Source organism: Bos taurus, chromosome X (assembly GCF_002263795.3).
Source record: "Bos taurus isolate L1 Dominette 01449 registration number 42190680 breed Hereford chromosome X, ARS-UCD2.0, whole genome shotgun sequence".
Lineage (NCBI taxonomy): Eukaryota > Metazoa > Chordata > Mammalia > Artiodactyla > Bovidae > Bos > Bos taurus.
The window spans coordinates 107483094-107499839 of NC_037357.1; positions in this window are offsets into that span (position 1 = coordinate 107483094).

The window sequence follows — 16746 nt, forward strand, 5'->3', positions numbered from 1 at the left end:
AACCGAACAGACTTGCAGACAAATTTACACGATAGTCAGGGTTTTAAACACCTTTCTCTAAGGAATCAACAGCAACCACAGAAAGGAACTCATCAAGGATTTAGAAGATATAAATACAGTATCCCCTTCATGGATCATAACCTTGTTGTGGCAAAGAGGCTCGCATAACTTAATGAAGCTATGAGCCATGAGGTGTAGAACCACCCAAGACAGATGGGTGATAGTGAAGAGTTTTGACAAAACATGGTCCACTGGAGAGGGAATGGCAAACCACTCCAGTATTCTTGACACAGGAACCCCATGAACAGTATGAAAGGCAGAAAAGTATGACGCTGGAAGATGAGCCCTCCCAGGTCGGCAGGTGTCCAATATGCTAATGTGGAAGAGTTGATGGCAATTACTAATGGCTCCAGAAAGAATGAAGCTGATGGGCCAAAGCTGAAACAACACTCAGTTGTGGATGTGGCTAGTTGTGAAAGTAAGGTCCCAAGCTGTAAAGAACATTATTGCTTAAGAACCTGGAATGTTAGGTCCATGAATCAAGGTAAACTGGACATGGTTAAGCAGGAGATGGTGAGAATGAACATCAACATCTTGGGCATTAGTGAACTAAAATGGATGGGAATGAGTGAATTTAATTCACATGACCAGTGTATCTACTACTGTGGGAAAGAAATCCTTTAGAGGAAATGGAGTAGCCCTCAGAGTCAACAAGAGTGTCTGAAATGCAGTACTTGGGTGCAATCTCAAAAACAAAGACTGATCTAGATTCGTTCCAGGGCAAACCATTCAAGATCACAGTAATTCAAGTCTATGCCCCAACCACTGATGCTGAGGAAGCTGAAGTTGACCAGTTCTATGAAGATCTACAAGACCTTCTAGAACTAACACCAAAAAAGATGTTCTTTTCATCATAGGGGATTGGAATGCAAATGTAGGAAGTCCAGAGATACCTGGAATAACTGGTAAGTTTGGCCTTGGAGCACAGAATGAAGCAGGGCAAAAGCTAACAGAGTTTTGTCAAGACAACAAATTGGTCAAAACAAACACCCTTTTCCAACAACACAAGAGACAACTCTACACATGGACATCACCAGATGGTCAATATCGCAATCAGATTGATTATATTCTTTGCAGCCAAAGATGGAGAAGCTCTATAAGGTCAGCAATAACAAGACCTGGAGCTGACTGTAGCTCAGATCATGAACTCCTTGTTGCAAAAATCAGGGTTAAATTGAAGAAAGTATGGGAAACCACTAGGCTATTCAGGTATGACCTAAATCAAATCCCTTATGATTATACAGTGAAGGTAATTAATAGATTCAAGGGATTAGATCTAGTAGACAGAGTGCCAGTAGAACTATGGATGGAGGTTCGTAACACTGCACAGGAGACAGTGACCGAAAAGATCCCAAAGAAAAAGAAATGCAAGAAGGCAAAGTGGTTATCTGAGGAGGCTTTACAAATAGCTGAGGAAAGAAAAGAAGTGAAAGGCAAAGGAGAAAGGGAAAGATATACCTGACTGAATGCAGAGTTCCAAAGAATAGCAAGGAGAGATAAGAAAGCCTTCTTAAATGAATAATGCAAAGAAATAGAGGAAAAGAATAGAATGGGAAAGACTAGAGATCTCTTCAAGAAAACTGGAGATACCAAGGTAGCATTTCATGCAGGCATGGTACAATAAAGGACAGAAATGGTATGGACCTAACAGAAACAGAAGATATTAAGAAGAAGTGAGGTGGCAAGAATACGCAGAATTATACAAGCAAAGTCTTAATGACCTGGGTAACCACGATGGTGTGATCACTCACCTAGAGCCAGACATCCTGGAGTGTGAAGTCAAGTGGGCCTTAGGAAGCATTACTATAAAGAAAGCTGGTGGACAGGATGGAATTCCAGCTGAGCTATTTCAAATCCTAAAAGATGATGCTGTTAAAGTGCTACACTCAATATGCCAGCAAATTTGGAAACTCAGCAGTAGCCACAGGACTGGCAAAGGTCACATAGCATTCCAATCCCAAAGAAGGGCTATGCCAAAGAATGTTCAAACTACCATACACCTATTTCACATGCTAGTAGTTATGTTCTAAATCCTTCAAGTTATGCTTCAGCAGTATGTGAATTGAGAACTTCCATATGTACAAGCTGGGTTTAGAAAAGGCAGAGGAACCAGAGATCAAATTGCCAACATTCGCTGGATCATAGAGGAAAGCAAGGAAATTACAGAAAAATATCTACTTCTGCTTCATTGACTGCGCTAAAGCCTTTGACTGTGTGGATCAGAACACACAGAATTAAGAAAGAATTAAGAAAATTCTTAAAGAGATGGGAATACCAGACTACCTTACCTGTCTCCCAAGAAACCTGTATGTGGGTCAAGAAGCAACAATTAGATGCGGACATGGAACAACTGACTGGGTCAAAATTGGGAAAGGAGTTACAAGGCTGTGTATTGTCACCCTGCTTTTTAAACTTATATGCAGAGTACATCACGTGAAATGCCAGGCTTGATGATTCACAAGCTGGAATCAAGATTGACAAGAAAAATATCAATAACCTCAGATACGCAGATGATACCACTGTAATGGTTTTGGGTTCCAAAATCACTGCAGATGGTGACTGCAGCCATGAAATTAAAAGACACTTGCTCCTTGGAAGAAAAGCTATAACAAACCTAGACAGTATATTAAAAAGCAGAGACATCACTTTACCGACAAAGGTCTGTATAATCAAAGCTGTGGTTTTTCCAGTAGCCATGTACAGATGTGAGAGTTGGACCCTCGAGAAGGCTGAATGCCAAAGAATTGATGCTTTCGTACTCTAGTGCTAGAGAAGACTCTTGTGAGTCCCTTGTATAGCAGGGAGATCAAACCAGTCAGTCCTAAAGGAATTCAACCCTGAATATTCATTGGAAAGACTGATGCTGAAGCTGAAGCTCCAACTCTTTGGCCACCTATTGCAAGGAGTCACCTCAGTGGAAAAGACCCTGATGCTTAGAAAGATTGGAGGCAAAAGGAGAAGGGGTGAGGGGAGCACAGAAGATGAGAGGATTAGATAGCATCTCAGACTCAATGGACATGAATGAGTTTGCGCAAACTCTGGGAGATTGTGGAGGACAGAGGAGCCTGGCATGCTGCAGTCCATGGGGTTGCAAACAGTCAGACATGACTTAGTGACTGAACAATAACAACAAATATAGTATAAAGGATATAGAACTAAATAGCATTATAATCTAACGGGATCCAATTAATCTTTATAGAACATGATCCAACACAACAGAACACACCTTGCTTTCAAACACATAGAATATTTACAAGCTAAACCATACCCTGTGTAAAAAAAAAAAAGAAAGAAAGAAACATTAAAAAGGTAAAAGAATGAAATCACACAGAGTGTGTTCTCTGAATGTAATGGAATGAAACTATTATATAAATCAATAACAAACTCATCAGGAAAATCTTCAAATTATTGGAAATTAAACAACATACCCATAAAGAATATATGGGTCAAACAGGATTTCTTAAGGTTAATTTTTTAAGTATGTTCAACTGAATCAATGAAAACTAAAATGTAATGTATCAGAACCTATGGGATTCAGGTAAGGCAGTGATTAGAAGAATTTATAGCACTAATTGCTTATACTAGCATATTAGTTTGACTTTACTGCTTTAACAGATATCCACAAATTTAGAAGTTAAAAACAACACAAGTGTATTATTTTATGGTTCTGTAGTTCTAAAGTCTGACATATGTCTTATGAGGCAAAAATCTATGTGTCGACAGGACCACATTACTTTATGAAAGTTTTAGGGTCAATCTACCAATAAGCTACTACAATGCTCATTGTGGATTCACCAAAGTGCATAGCTGAAAAGTATGTGAAACAGAACCAACAGAATTGAAAACAAAAATAGATAAATCTATAATTATGTTTGGAGTTGTTAAAGGTTAGCTAAGCTACTCCATGGTATTATTGCCTCAGCATCCATTTTGTTCAGCCAAGCAGCCTGCAGAGACCTTAAACTGATTCTAGCCCCTCAGACAAGTGCATGTTCTAGACAGCATCCCACAGAGCCACAAGCAAATTAAGTTTGTGATATGACTTCTGCAATAGATTTTGTCATCAACAGTCTCCTCTGCCTCCCAGGGCCACCAGCTTCTATACGCCTTAGATGAGACTCCACATAACTTTTACTCTTTTGTTTTGAATTGACTAATCCAGCCTTAGCCTGAAAAACCCAAAGCACTCTACCCCCAGTCCCTAATAAAGGTATGTGCCCCAGGTTCTGACTCTGTCTGCACTCTGCCTTGATCTCCCCATGTGGTCTCTGAAGCTTGGATGTTCTCTCCCCAGGATCTGTGAGTAATAAACTTCTCTGTTTAAATTTCTCTTGTGATCTGCTGTTGCACCACTGCTCACTATTTAGCACCCTTAACTTATGCTCCTTTTAATTAATTTAACAAAGACATACCAGGAGTGTTGAACACTATTGTCTCTCAACAAATGATAGAACAACTAGATACAAAATCAGCAAGGATATAGAAGAGCCATCAACTAATATTAATAGAATCTAACTAACATTTATAGAACATTATACACAAAAACAAGAGAATGAATATTCTTTTCAGGACCTCATACGACATCAACCAAGATAGATCCTATTCTAGTTAATAAAGAAAAAAAAAAGAAAACAAACCTTAACAAATTGAAAATAACTATAGTCATATACATTATACTCTCTAATGATCATGGAGTCAATACTGAAATCAATAAAAAGGATAACAGAAAAACTCTAAATATTTGGAAACTAAAAACACACTTTTAAATCATTCATGGGTCAGAGAAGAAGTCTCAAAAGAAATTTAAAAATATGCTGAACCAAATAAAAATGAAAATGTAACACTTCAATATTTGTGGGGCACAGTTAAAGCAATGCAGAGACTAAAATATAGTACAAGATAGTAAATTAAATAGACAGTAAAGTCTCAAATCAGTAATTTTACCACAAGAACCTAGATAAAGAAGACCAAAATAAACCCAAAGCAAAAAAAAAAAAAAGAAAAGAAAAGAAAATGATGAAGAGCAGAACTTAATTAAATTATAAACAAAAAACAAAAAATGCAGATAATTAATGAAACTAAAACCCGCTGTTCTTTTTGGTTTTTTTTTTTGTTTGTTTGTTTGTTTGTTTGGAAGTACCAATAAAGTTGACACATCTCTAGTAAGAATGACAAAGAAAAACAGAGAACAGACAGAATTTACCAAAGTCTGAAATGAATAGTAGAATATCATACAGACAGAAAATAATGATGATGATAATTATTACTACTGACAAAATTCTGCACTTATTTATAATAGCACTCTTAAGATATAAAAACTTCTCTCAACTGGATAATGAGCATGTAAAAAATACTTAAATGTAACATTATATTTAATGGTGAAAAGCTGAATGACTTTTCTGTAAGATCAGGAATAAGGCAAGAGAGTCTCGTGTGGGAGGGATGGGGTGACCCCCCCCCACTACCACCCCACTGTTCTGAGCCCGGGTTGGGGGTAGTAGGGTGGGGACTGAAAAATAAAAAAAAAAAAAAAGGAATAAGGCAAGAATGTTCACTCTCACCAGCACTAGGATGTCTAGCCAGCACAATAAGGTAATAAAAGAAATAAAAGTCATAAGGATCATATATGAATAGATAAAACTGTCTCTCTTAGAAGTCATGACTGTGTATGTTAAAAAAACCAAGAAACCTACAAAACAACTCCTAGATCTAGCAAGTGACCACAGCAAGGTTGCAGACTTTGAGATCAATATGCAAAAATCATTTGTATTTCTATATAGTAGTAATGAACACATGGAAACTATAAATGCAATATCACTGACACTCAGAAAAAAAAAAAAGAAAAGCTATGCAATACCTAAGTATAAATCTAACAAAATATGCACAAGCATTGTATGCAGAAAAGTACTAGGCACTAATAAATAAAAAAATATCTAAATAAGTGGAGTGATATAAAATATGTTCATGGATTAAAAGACCTAATATAGTAATAATCTCAATTTTTGTTAAATTGACAAACTAGTTTAAGGTAATTCCTATAACTATTTCAGCAAGATTTTTTCCATGTATAGTGAATTTGAACTAGAAGAGCTAAAACAATGTTTAAAAAGAGTAAAATGGGAGGAATCTCTTTTATCAGATTTCAAGACATTAATTAGCTGTGGTAATAAAGACTCTGTGACATTGGTAGCTGGATGGACATATAGATAAAGAGATCAGAAAAGAGACCATAGAAATATACCCATATAAGTAGGGAAATTGATTTTCAATAAAGTTGCAAAAGCAATTAAATGCAGGAAGGATAGGTTTTTTAAAAGCTGGTGCTGGAGCAATTGAATATCCACTAGGAAAAAAAATGCATTTTGACCTAAACCTCAGACCTTATACAAAAATAAATTCAATGTTGTGTGTGAAATTTGCTCAGTTGTGTTGACTCTTTGCAAGCCCATGGACTGTAGCCCTCTAGGCTCCTCTGTTCATAGGATTACCCAGACAAAAGTACTGGAGTAGATTGCCATTCCCTTCTCCAGGGAATCTTCACCACCCAGGGATCTATTATGGGTCTTCTGCATTGCAGGCAGATTCTGGACTATCTGAGCCAACAGGGAATATAAAATGTAAAGCTATAAAACTTCTAGAAGAAAAAATAGGGGCAAGCTTTGGGGGTCTACCAAAGAATTTAGACATTATACCAAAAACACAATCCATAAAAGATTGATAAATTAGACTTCATCAAATAAAAAAATTTTTATCCATAAAAAATCTTCTCAAGAGAATGAAAATAGAAACCAAAGGAAATATTTGCCAAACCAAATATGTACAAAGGATTCATATAGAGAATATCTAAAGACATCTAAAACCATTTTTAAAAGGAAACAATTAGAAAATGGGCAAAAGGCATTATCAAGTAATATATATACATATACTGGCCTCTGCCCCCAGTTCCTGGCACAGAGTTCCTAAAACGGATATAATTTTCTAAGTGGTAAGTATATTAGGAACATTTCTTGTTATATTTGTCTTTGACTCCATCCCTGACACAGGACTGCTAAAACTCTTGTAAATTTCAAAGTAATAAGAAGAGTACTGGGAACATCCTTTGTTCTACTGGGGTGAGTCTAGGTGGGCTCCTGGATGGTGGCTGGTCACCAGAAAGACCAAACCATGATTAGAAGCTTGGAAGTTTCAGTCCCACCCCTTATCCTCCAGAGAGGGGAGGAGGGCTGTAAATAGAGTTAATAATCCTTATTCCATGAGTAAGAATTCATAAGTTCCCAATAGTACAGGGTTCAGGGAGCTTCTAGACTGGAGAGCACATCCACACTGGTCCCAACTCCATGGGAACAGAAGCACCTACACTCAGGACCCTTCCAGACCTTGCCCTATGTATCTTTTCATCTGGCTATTTGTCTGCACCATTTATATCCTTTAATACACCAGTAAGTGTAAATAAGTGGTTCCTTGAATTCTGTGAGCCCTTTTAGCAAATTAATCAAATGCAAGGAAGGGATCTTGGGAACCTCTGAACTACAGCCAGTCAGTCAGAAGCACAAGTGACAGCCTGGGCTTGCCAATGGCATCTGAAGTTGAGGGGCAGGCACTCTTGTGGGACTGAGACTTTAATCTGTGTGATATGATGCTCTATCCAGGTAGTGTCCTAGTTAAATTGTAGGACACCCAGCTGATGTCACAGAGAATTGTTTTTTGAGGGGGGTTAAAAAAAAAAACCCTTCAAACATTTGGTGATCAAAGATGTCAGAACTGTAAATGTTCTATGTGATTAGTAAAGGACACAGTAAAGAAACACACAGTAGGGACGAACTGGGGTTTTCCTTACACAAGAATATGAAATATTTTGAGAAAAATACATACAGATAGTAAATAAGCACATTAAAAGAAGTTCAACTCCACTAGGTTTCAGGTGAATGTGAATTAAGGATGATGATGAGATGTCACTACATACTTATTAGAACAGCTATCAATAAAAAGAGAAGTAACAGTATCAAATGTTGGCAATAAGGCAGAGAAACTGGATCATTCAACACTGCTGCTGGGAATTGATGGAAGACATTTTCACATATTGAGGTATGGGGAACTTGTTCTAGTTTATACATGATTTTAACTTAAGCTAATTAGAATAGCCTGTTTTGAAGAATGCGTTTAAAAATCAAAATGGAGCAACTGTGGTTCAGGCACCCAAAATGGAGCTGAGTGGCCATTTGGAATGTGCTTTCAGACACATTCCTGCATCACTAAAAACTTGAATTTTCTGGATTGTATTAGACTCAAAGACACCACCAGCTAGTCTCAAAATACTGCCTGTTTGCAGCTGCTAGCTTCAACTTTATGGTCTCAAGTCTTCCTCGTGTAACTCTACAACCATTTTACTCTACAACCATTCCATACCCCAAACAATTCTTGCTTAACAAGCACTCTTACTGCTTGGCAGCTCCAACTATAACTCATGAGAAACTGTAATTTTGTGGGTTTTGCCTTTATAAACTCCCCCATTTTGTAGTCCACTGGAACACAATTTAAGAGCTTCTTGAATCCATGTCTCCTGGGCTATTCAGGCTTCAGTTTGGCCCAGATAAAACTCTTTTTAATTCCATGATCAATTGGTTCATTGATTATTTCTGTCAACAGGTACAGTGACTTTGAAAAATAATTGGAAAGTTTAAAGAAAATAACTAAACATACACTTACTATGTGACCCAGAAATAGCACAATTGGATATTTATCCTAGAAAGTGAAATCTTATGTTAACAAAGAAACCTGCACACAAATGTTCACAGCAACTTTGTTTGTAATAACTGAAAACTGGAAACAACCAAAATGTCCTGTAGCAGGTAAATGTTCTAAAATAAAAGTGTGTGTGTGTGTGTGTGTGTATTAATTCATGTAATTCCCACCACATTCAAAATACAGAACCGGTCCACTGGTAAAAAAAAAAAAAACAAAGCTGCCTCGTATTATCACTTTATAGTCACACAATCCTTCCTACTTTACTAAAAATTTCCCTGGTATCCCACAGCTACTCATTTATAATGTGTTGGAGTAGAGATTCAGATTGGCACTGTTATTAGCCTGTTTGCCATACAATAGACATATAGCAACTATATAAATACACACACGTACAGATATACACACAAAGAGATCAGAAAAACCTTGGCACTAATTAATTTAACAAATTGTTGATTTGACTATCTGTAGGAGGTCCTAAGGCTTTCCCTGGTGTCTCAGTGGTAAGGAATCTGACTGCTAATGCAGGAGATGCGGGTTCGATCCTTAGGTCAGGAAGATCCCCTGAAGAAGGAAATGGTAACCTACTCCAGTATTCTTGCCTGGAAAATCTCATGGACAGAGGGAAGCTTGGTGGGCTACAGTCCTTGGGGGTCACAAAGAGTTGGACACGACTGAGTAAATAAACAACAAGGGAGTCCTAAAGGTCCATGGCCCCTGAGAAGTAATTTATGGAAACAAAACTTACATTCTTTGCAGAGCTGTTTTTTGAGAATAGATCACTTACATGAACCAAACAGGCTGACTCCCACCAAGTGTGTCATGGATGTAGAGGGAAAGGTATCCACAGCTGAGAATGAAGCCATGAGCTGGGGACATGCAACCGGGACTTGTAACAAAAGGAATCCATGAACATAACAAATGTTAGCCATGTAGAGTTATATGATAAATGTCATCCAAGTGGAAAATGTCTATATGAGCTTTTAAATTATACAGGGAATGGATTGCATTTTGCATTCATAATTGCAAAATAAATCATAAGCTATCTGCATCTTTTGGTTAACCTAATTGATTTTTCTTTGCATACTTCCAGTTTCCAAAGACTCGGATGACTTAAATATTCTAAGTAATCCATCATATAATAAACATGACCAGTCAACTCAGGTACTTCATAAAAACATTTTTCTTTCTTAATGATCATTGGGATGGATCTGAGGACAGCATAATCATTGAAAACTACTCATTTAAACTCAATCTCAGTGTTTTAATAATCTTCAGGATATTGAGTGCTTGTCAACATTACTTATTACAGAATTAGCCAAGAAATTGAAAACTTGTTATTCCTGACCTTTGCTGTCATAACATCTGCATGCAACTGCATCACACAGTGTCTATTTGGTTTTTGGTTTTGCTTTTTATGTCTGCCATCTATTTTTTTTGTTTTTTGTTTTTAGTCAACAAAATTTATTTGCTCTTGCTTTACCTTTACTTCAGATTTCTTAAGGAAGCTACAATGTATGAGTACTTTATGAGATAATATGATTTGGTTAGAAAAATGTAACTAATAGGATGGTCACAGAAACAGAGACTTATTACAACAGATAAAATCAGTAATTTTTCTGGGACCTTCTTTTTAAACAACCAATTCTAAGTCTCTTCCATGGCTTTAGTGACTTCTAACAGTTTTTCTTACATCCTGAAACCAAGCAGGACACTGCACAGCTCTTTTGGGTAATGAAACCTTTCTGTGTTTCTCCATTTGTTGTTTGTAGATATAGGCTTTAGTCTCCTAGACCTTCCCAGAGTTTCAAAGAGCAGATTCAAGTAGTTACTAATTAGGGGAAGTGAGGGAATGCAGACACAAAGGAAAAGCAATCCAGAAACAATAATTCAGAGATAAAACAGAATCCTAGTGCCTTCTCAAGGGATATACATAACAGATGGATGTGTATCTTTGGGTTCTGCAGGAACTAAGGCCCCCACCCAGGTGGAGAATGTTAACTACATGATGAGACCCTAGAACCAGAAGACTGATGATTGAGATTTCTGGACTATCACCCTGTTACCTCACCATCAACCAGTCAGAAAAAAGTGATATACCCTGTAGCAGCCACCCTGTAACTGAGCAGGACCCTATGGGGTCTTCCCTAAACAGACAGACTCTACCCACATCCTCTGCTGTAGCTCCTCACTGAAGTACCCAGATAGTATTTTATGCATATTTCCTGAGTTTTTCAGATACTAAAAATCACCACCTATTTAACTACTTGATGATCATATGGACAAAGCTCCCCAGACCTTCTGGAGCCTAAGGACTGATATCGTTAACCCCTGTGACACCATCCTGTGAACTCACTATCAATTAATCAGAGAATTGTGCATGAGTTGATCACATACCTAGGGATGCCCCTCTGTCACACTGCATTTAAAAGCACTTTGCTGAAACCCTTGGGGGAGTTTTGGGCTTGGCGGGGGCATGAGTCACCCATTCTGCTTGCATGGCCCTGCAGTAAACGTTTCTCTGCTCCAAACTCTTGACGTTTCAGTTTGTTTGGCTTCAACATGCATTGGGCACACAAAAACTTATGTTTGGTGACAACTCCAAATACTGCCTTTAAAAACTCTTCCCTGAAAACCTTCAGGGAGTTTGGGCCTTTTGAGAACAAGCTGCCCATTCTACTTGCTTGGCCCCATGCAATAAACCTTTTGTTAGGTGAACCACTGACCAAAAGTGCCCATCCTGGCCAGACGTGATAATAATCACTTGCATGAATTATCTTACAACAGGAGGTCCTAGTAAGGAATGCAGAACAAACCAGCTACCACCAACCAGAAGAATTCAGGAAAGAACAAAAACAGAGAAGTGACACCAGTCCATGTGTCCTACCAACCTCCCAGAATCCTTATGTCTGGAATCCATCTTGGCTGAGTGATACATATGCCACCAGGAAGGACCCTGAGTCAGAATATTTGGTCAGAGACAACCCAGAAACTAATCCCATTACCATAAAACCCGAGACTGTGAGCCACATGGCAGAGTAGTTCTCCTGGGTTTTGTTACCCTCCTCCCCTCCTCCCAGAAGCCTCTTCCCAATAAAGTCTCTTGCTTTGTTAGCATGTGTCTCCTCGAACAATTCATTTTCAAGTGTTAGACAAGAGCCTACTTCTGGGCCCTGGAAGGGATCTGTCTTCCTGCAACACTTTCTTTGCTCAAACCTCAGATGTTTATGTCTTTTTGGCCTTACCGTGTGTCAGGCACAGGGACCTGGATGCAAAAACAATCCTTGATTCACCATTGTCCTCCAATAGCCTCAAATCAGTCCACTGAACTTTACAGTAATTGGTCTATTGACTAATTTACATTAAGACCTAAGATACATTAGCCAGACTGAAACACTTTGAAACTGCAACCCAAATTCAAACTCTAACCTATGGTCTTTTAATTGAAAACACACATCTTGTCTCAGGACTTAATGCATCTCAGGTTCTTGATGTCTCAAAGAATTCAATGTATAAAGAATTCAGTTAAAGACAACGTGATAGGTAAGAAGTGGATTTATTTAGAGAGAAACATACTCCACAGAGTGTGGTCGTCTCAGAAAGCAAGAGGCCACAGGGTTTGAGGGTTATCAGTTTTTATAGGGGTGAACAATTTCATAGGCTAATGAGTGAGGGAAGGGGTAGGGATTTCTAGGAATTGGGCCATTGCCCACTTTTTGATCTTTTATGGTCATCCATGAAACTGTAGTGTCACCTGTGGGTATGCCGATGTAAAACAATGAGGATATAATGAAACTTAAGGTCCATTAGATGTCAATTCTTCCACCATCTTGGATCTAAGTTGTGCCCAACTCTTTGCGACCCCATGGACTGCAGCCCACCAGTCTCTTCTGTCCATGAGATTTTCCAGGCAAGGATACTAGAGTGGGTCACCATTCCCTTCTCCAGGGGATGTTCCCAATCCAGGGATTGAACCCTGGTCTCCTGCACTGCAGGCAACTGAGCTGCAAGGGAAGCCCATCTTGGATCTAATTGGTTCTAACCAGTTTTTGTCATGTCCTATGGCTATGTTATTCTTTTAACAGTTGTGCCCTGGCCCCTTCCCTCCTGTTTCAAATTCACTGAGATTTTAGTGATTTCATTGCCCTCTTCCAATTAACTGATGGTTGCTTCCCCTCCATTCTCTTGTCCTTAATTTGGAGCCAGACTTTATTCCAGTCCTCATAATCCTTGGACGATAACTAATAAGTTCTTTGCTGAATGAAGCATATGCTGAATCATTTTCTCCCTATCCTTCTGAATTCTTGGCTAAGACTCCCTGTAATAAAAAATGGATTAACAAGAGGAAAAAGTTTATTAATGTGTATACCTCTTGTATACCTAGAAGATATCAGGAAAACTGAGTTGCTACCTCAAATTGCCCAAGGTACCACCTTAAATCCCATTTTCAGCTAAAGACAAAGGAAAAATGTTGTTGGGGGTTGGGGATAGGCAATTCATGAAAAGGTAAAAGAAGAAAATGTGTGGTCAACAAAAGATGCCCAGCCCTGCAGGTAAGTCTCTCAGGTGAAAAAGTTATCTCTGATAAGAACTGTCTTTCCAGCAAGGCCTCCTTTTTAATTAAATTTTTTTATAAATGTAGATTCCCATTACAGAGTAAATTCTACTCTGTTTTCAAGGCTTTTCCTGTGTCTGCAGTTTCTCAAAGCAATCAGCTCAAAACAATTCTTATTTCAAAGAGGTGTATTTTGCAGTGGCATATTCTGGTACCCTTCAGAAACTTAATTCAACTTTCAAATATTTCCAGTTTTGTTGCTGCCATGATAAAAATTTCAAATTCTGTTTACATTACTCGTTTAGAACAGTCCTTTGATTCCTATCATTCTTCTTTTTCCTCACAAGAGCATAATCTATTTTTTCAGTTGTGGATTAGTCCAGCCACTGAGTGACAAATTTTCTAACTGAGCAGAGAGTCAATTTATTTATTGGAGTAGTTTACTGAATGACTGTGCAACTGGATGCCTTGTGATAGATGTATAATCAATGACTAAGAAACTTCTTTTTGGGTTTGGAAGATTCCCTGGAGGAGGAAATGGCAACCCACTCCAGTATTCTTGCCTGGAGAATCCCATGGACAGAGGAGCCTGGCGGGCTACAGTCCATAGAGTTTCAAAGAGTCAGACAAGACTAAGCATGCACTACACTACACTACACCAGTGAATGTGTATGTATGTGCAGATGTATGCATCTGTCCACATTTGTGTGCACATGCACATATGATTGTTGTATGTGGGAAAGAAAAGAGAAAGTCAGTATACATATTGCAGAAACAGTGATGTAAACTTGTTTTATCAATTAATTTAAAAACTAAATTTATCTCACCAACTTCCTACCATTACTTTAACTCAGTCCTCACAAAACTAAGATAAATATCTTATCTCTAATACAAGTGAAGGAGGAAACAGACAGAACCTAGGCTTAAGGCATATGACTCACGGGTTAACTTTGATTGTATCTTTCTTTTCCCTTGTTCAGACTGCTGCTGCTGCTGCTAAGTTGCTTCAGTCGTGTCCGACTCTGTGCGACCCCATAGACGGCAGCCCACCAGGCTCCCCCATCCCTGGGATTCTCCAGGCAAGAACACTGGAGTGGGTTGCCATTTCCTTCTCCAATGCATGAAAGTAAAAAGTGAAAGTGAAGTCACTCAGCCGTGTCCGACTCTTTGCAACCCCATGGACTGCAGCCTACCAGGCTCCTCTGTCCATGGGATTTTCCAGGCAAGAGTACTGGAGTGGAATGCCACTGCCTTCTCCTTGTTCAGACTAGTTTCAGGGAATTTGGGGAGGTGGGTTTGGGCATGTACACTTAGGGTATATAAGGTTTTCAGAAAAACTGGTCAGGGTCCTTGGCTAAGAGGAGACTCTGCTTTGGGCCCGTTGGTGTAATAAACTGCACTCCACTATCTGCATTGTCCTTCTGAGTGACTTTGTTTCCCAGAATGCATGGCTACAACACAAGGAGTTATCAGGGATATTAAACCTATACATTTGTTACATATAACTACAGTGTTATTTCTTTAATATTCCTATATATGCTACTTCCTCCTTACAGAGTGCATTATCTATTTAACATTCTTCAAAATTTTGTGCAAAATTCACTACACTGAAAAAAGTTTTTAATACCCTTTATCAAACCAGTCGTTCTATTCTCTGCATCCTAAGCACATACATCAAATTTCCATGAGTATTAATTTGTATCTGTATACTGTGACAGGGAGTATTCTAAAGATGGTCCCCCAAGATTTCAGCCCCCTGGTTGTTCAATCAAACAGTAATTTATGTCCTCCTAGGGAAAGATTTTTACAGAAGTAATTGAAGTCACAAGTCAGTTTATCTTAAGATATGGAAACTATCTATGTGGGCCTAACTCAATCAGGTGAGAAGCCAAACAGTAGAGTTTCTCTGGATGTGTGGCAGTCAGAGACAGAGGTGCTCCTGCTAACCTGAAGGAAGAAGGTATAAAATGCCATCTGGTAAGATGGCTTGTGAGTAGGAGGCCTTTAACAACAGACAGCCACCCCTGCCTGACTGCCAACAAGAAAATAGGCCTAAGTTCCACAAACAAAATGTTATGTAGTTAGAATAGGAAACAGGAGTCCAGAATGGCAGTGGCTAAAAGACAAGGAAGGGAAAAGTCCACGAAAATAGAACAAAGAAAGGTCTGAGGACCAGAGTGAGGGCCTCAGGTGGGACAAACAGCACTCCTGGCTGGCCCAATTTATGTAGGGCAGGCCCAGGGGGAGGAAAAAACATATAAAAAGAGGAGCCAAAGGGCCAGGGGGTCTCTCTCTCTCCCACATGCACACACTCTCTCTCTCTCTCTTCTCTTTGTATCTTTTGGGTCGGCATGCCCTCACACCTCAAGGATGTATTTTCCTTTATTTTCTAAATAAAAATGATCTGTCCAAGAACTATAACATGGACTATCCAAGAGCTGTGACGCACCAAGGGCTTTAATGTCCCTCGCTTCAAATCTTTGTTGTGATGAGACAGAACCAAGGAGATTATACTCCCCTGACAAAAAGAAAACAAATTCTAACAACAACCATTGTGTTTAGAAAAGGACCTACCCAAGCCTCAGATAAGCACTGTGCTGCTGCTGCTAAGTCACTTTAGTCGTGTCTGACTCTGTGCGACCCCATAGACAGCAGCCCACCAGGCTCCCCCATCCCTGGGATTCTCCAGCCAAGAACACTGGAGTGGGTTGCCATTTTCTTCTCCAATGCATGAAAGTGAAAAGTGAAAGTGAAGTCTCTCAGTCCTGTCCGACTCTTCGAGACTCCATGGACTGCAGCCCACCAGGCTCCTCCATCCATGGGAGTTTCCAGGCAAGAGTACTGGAGTGGGGTGCACTGTAGTTTTGGTTAATTCCTTGACTTCAGTTTGTGAGACCTGAGTAGAAAACCCACTCATGCTATATTGGACTTCGGACATACATGTATGTGAGACAGTAAGTGGATATTGTTTTAAGCCATTGAGCTTATCCTTATTTGGTATGGCAGCAATAGAAAATAAATATGTGTGACTATTTTCTGTGTTGTTCTCCTTACAAATAAAGCTTAAAATTCCTTGACATCACAAATTAGTACTATTGCTTACAGTATATTAATGCTAAACATAATATCCAAATATTCCACTACCTAAGCATCTGTTTTTAACCAATAATGATCTAGATCAAATAAAATATTTTATTTATGGTGTCATCACCAATGCTGTCACTGAATCAAAAAAAAAAAAAAAAAAACAATTTTTTTTTTGTTCTAACAACTTCAGAAAGAAAAAAAGACCACTCTAGCAAATGTTATCAATATTCAGCCCAGATCACCTGTGAAATGCTCCTATCCTCCAGCTTCCACAATCTTAGTTCTATGAAATAAAATTAATA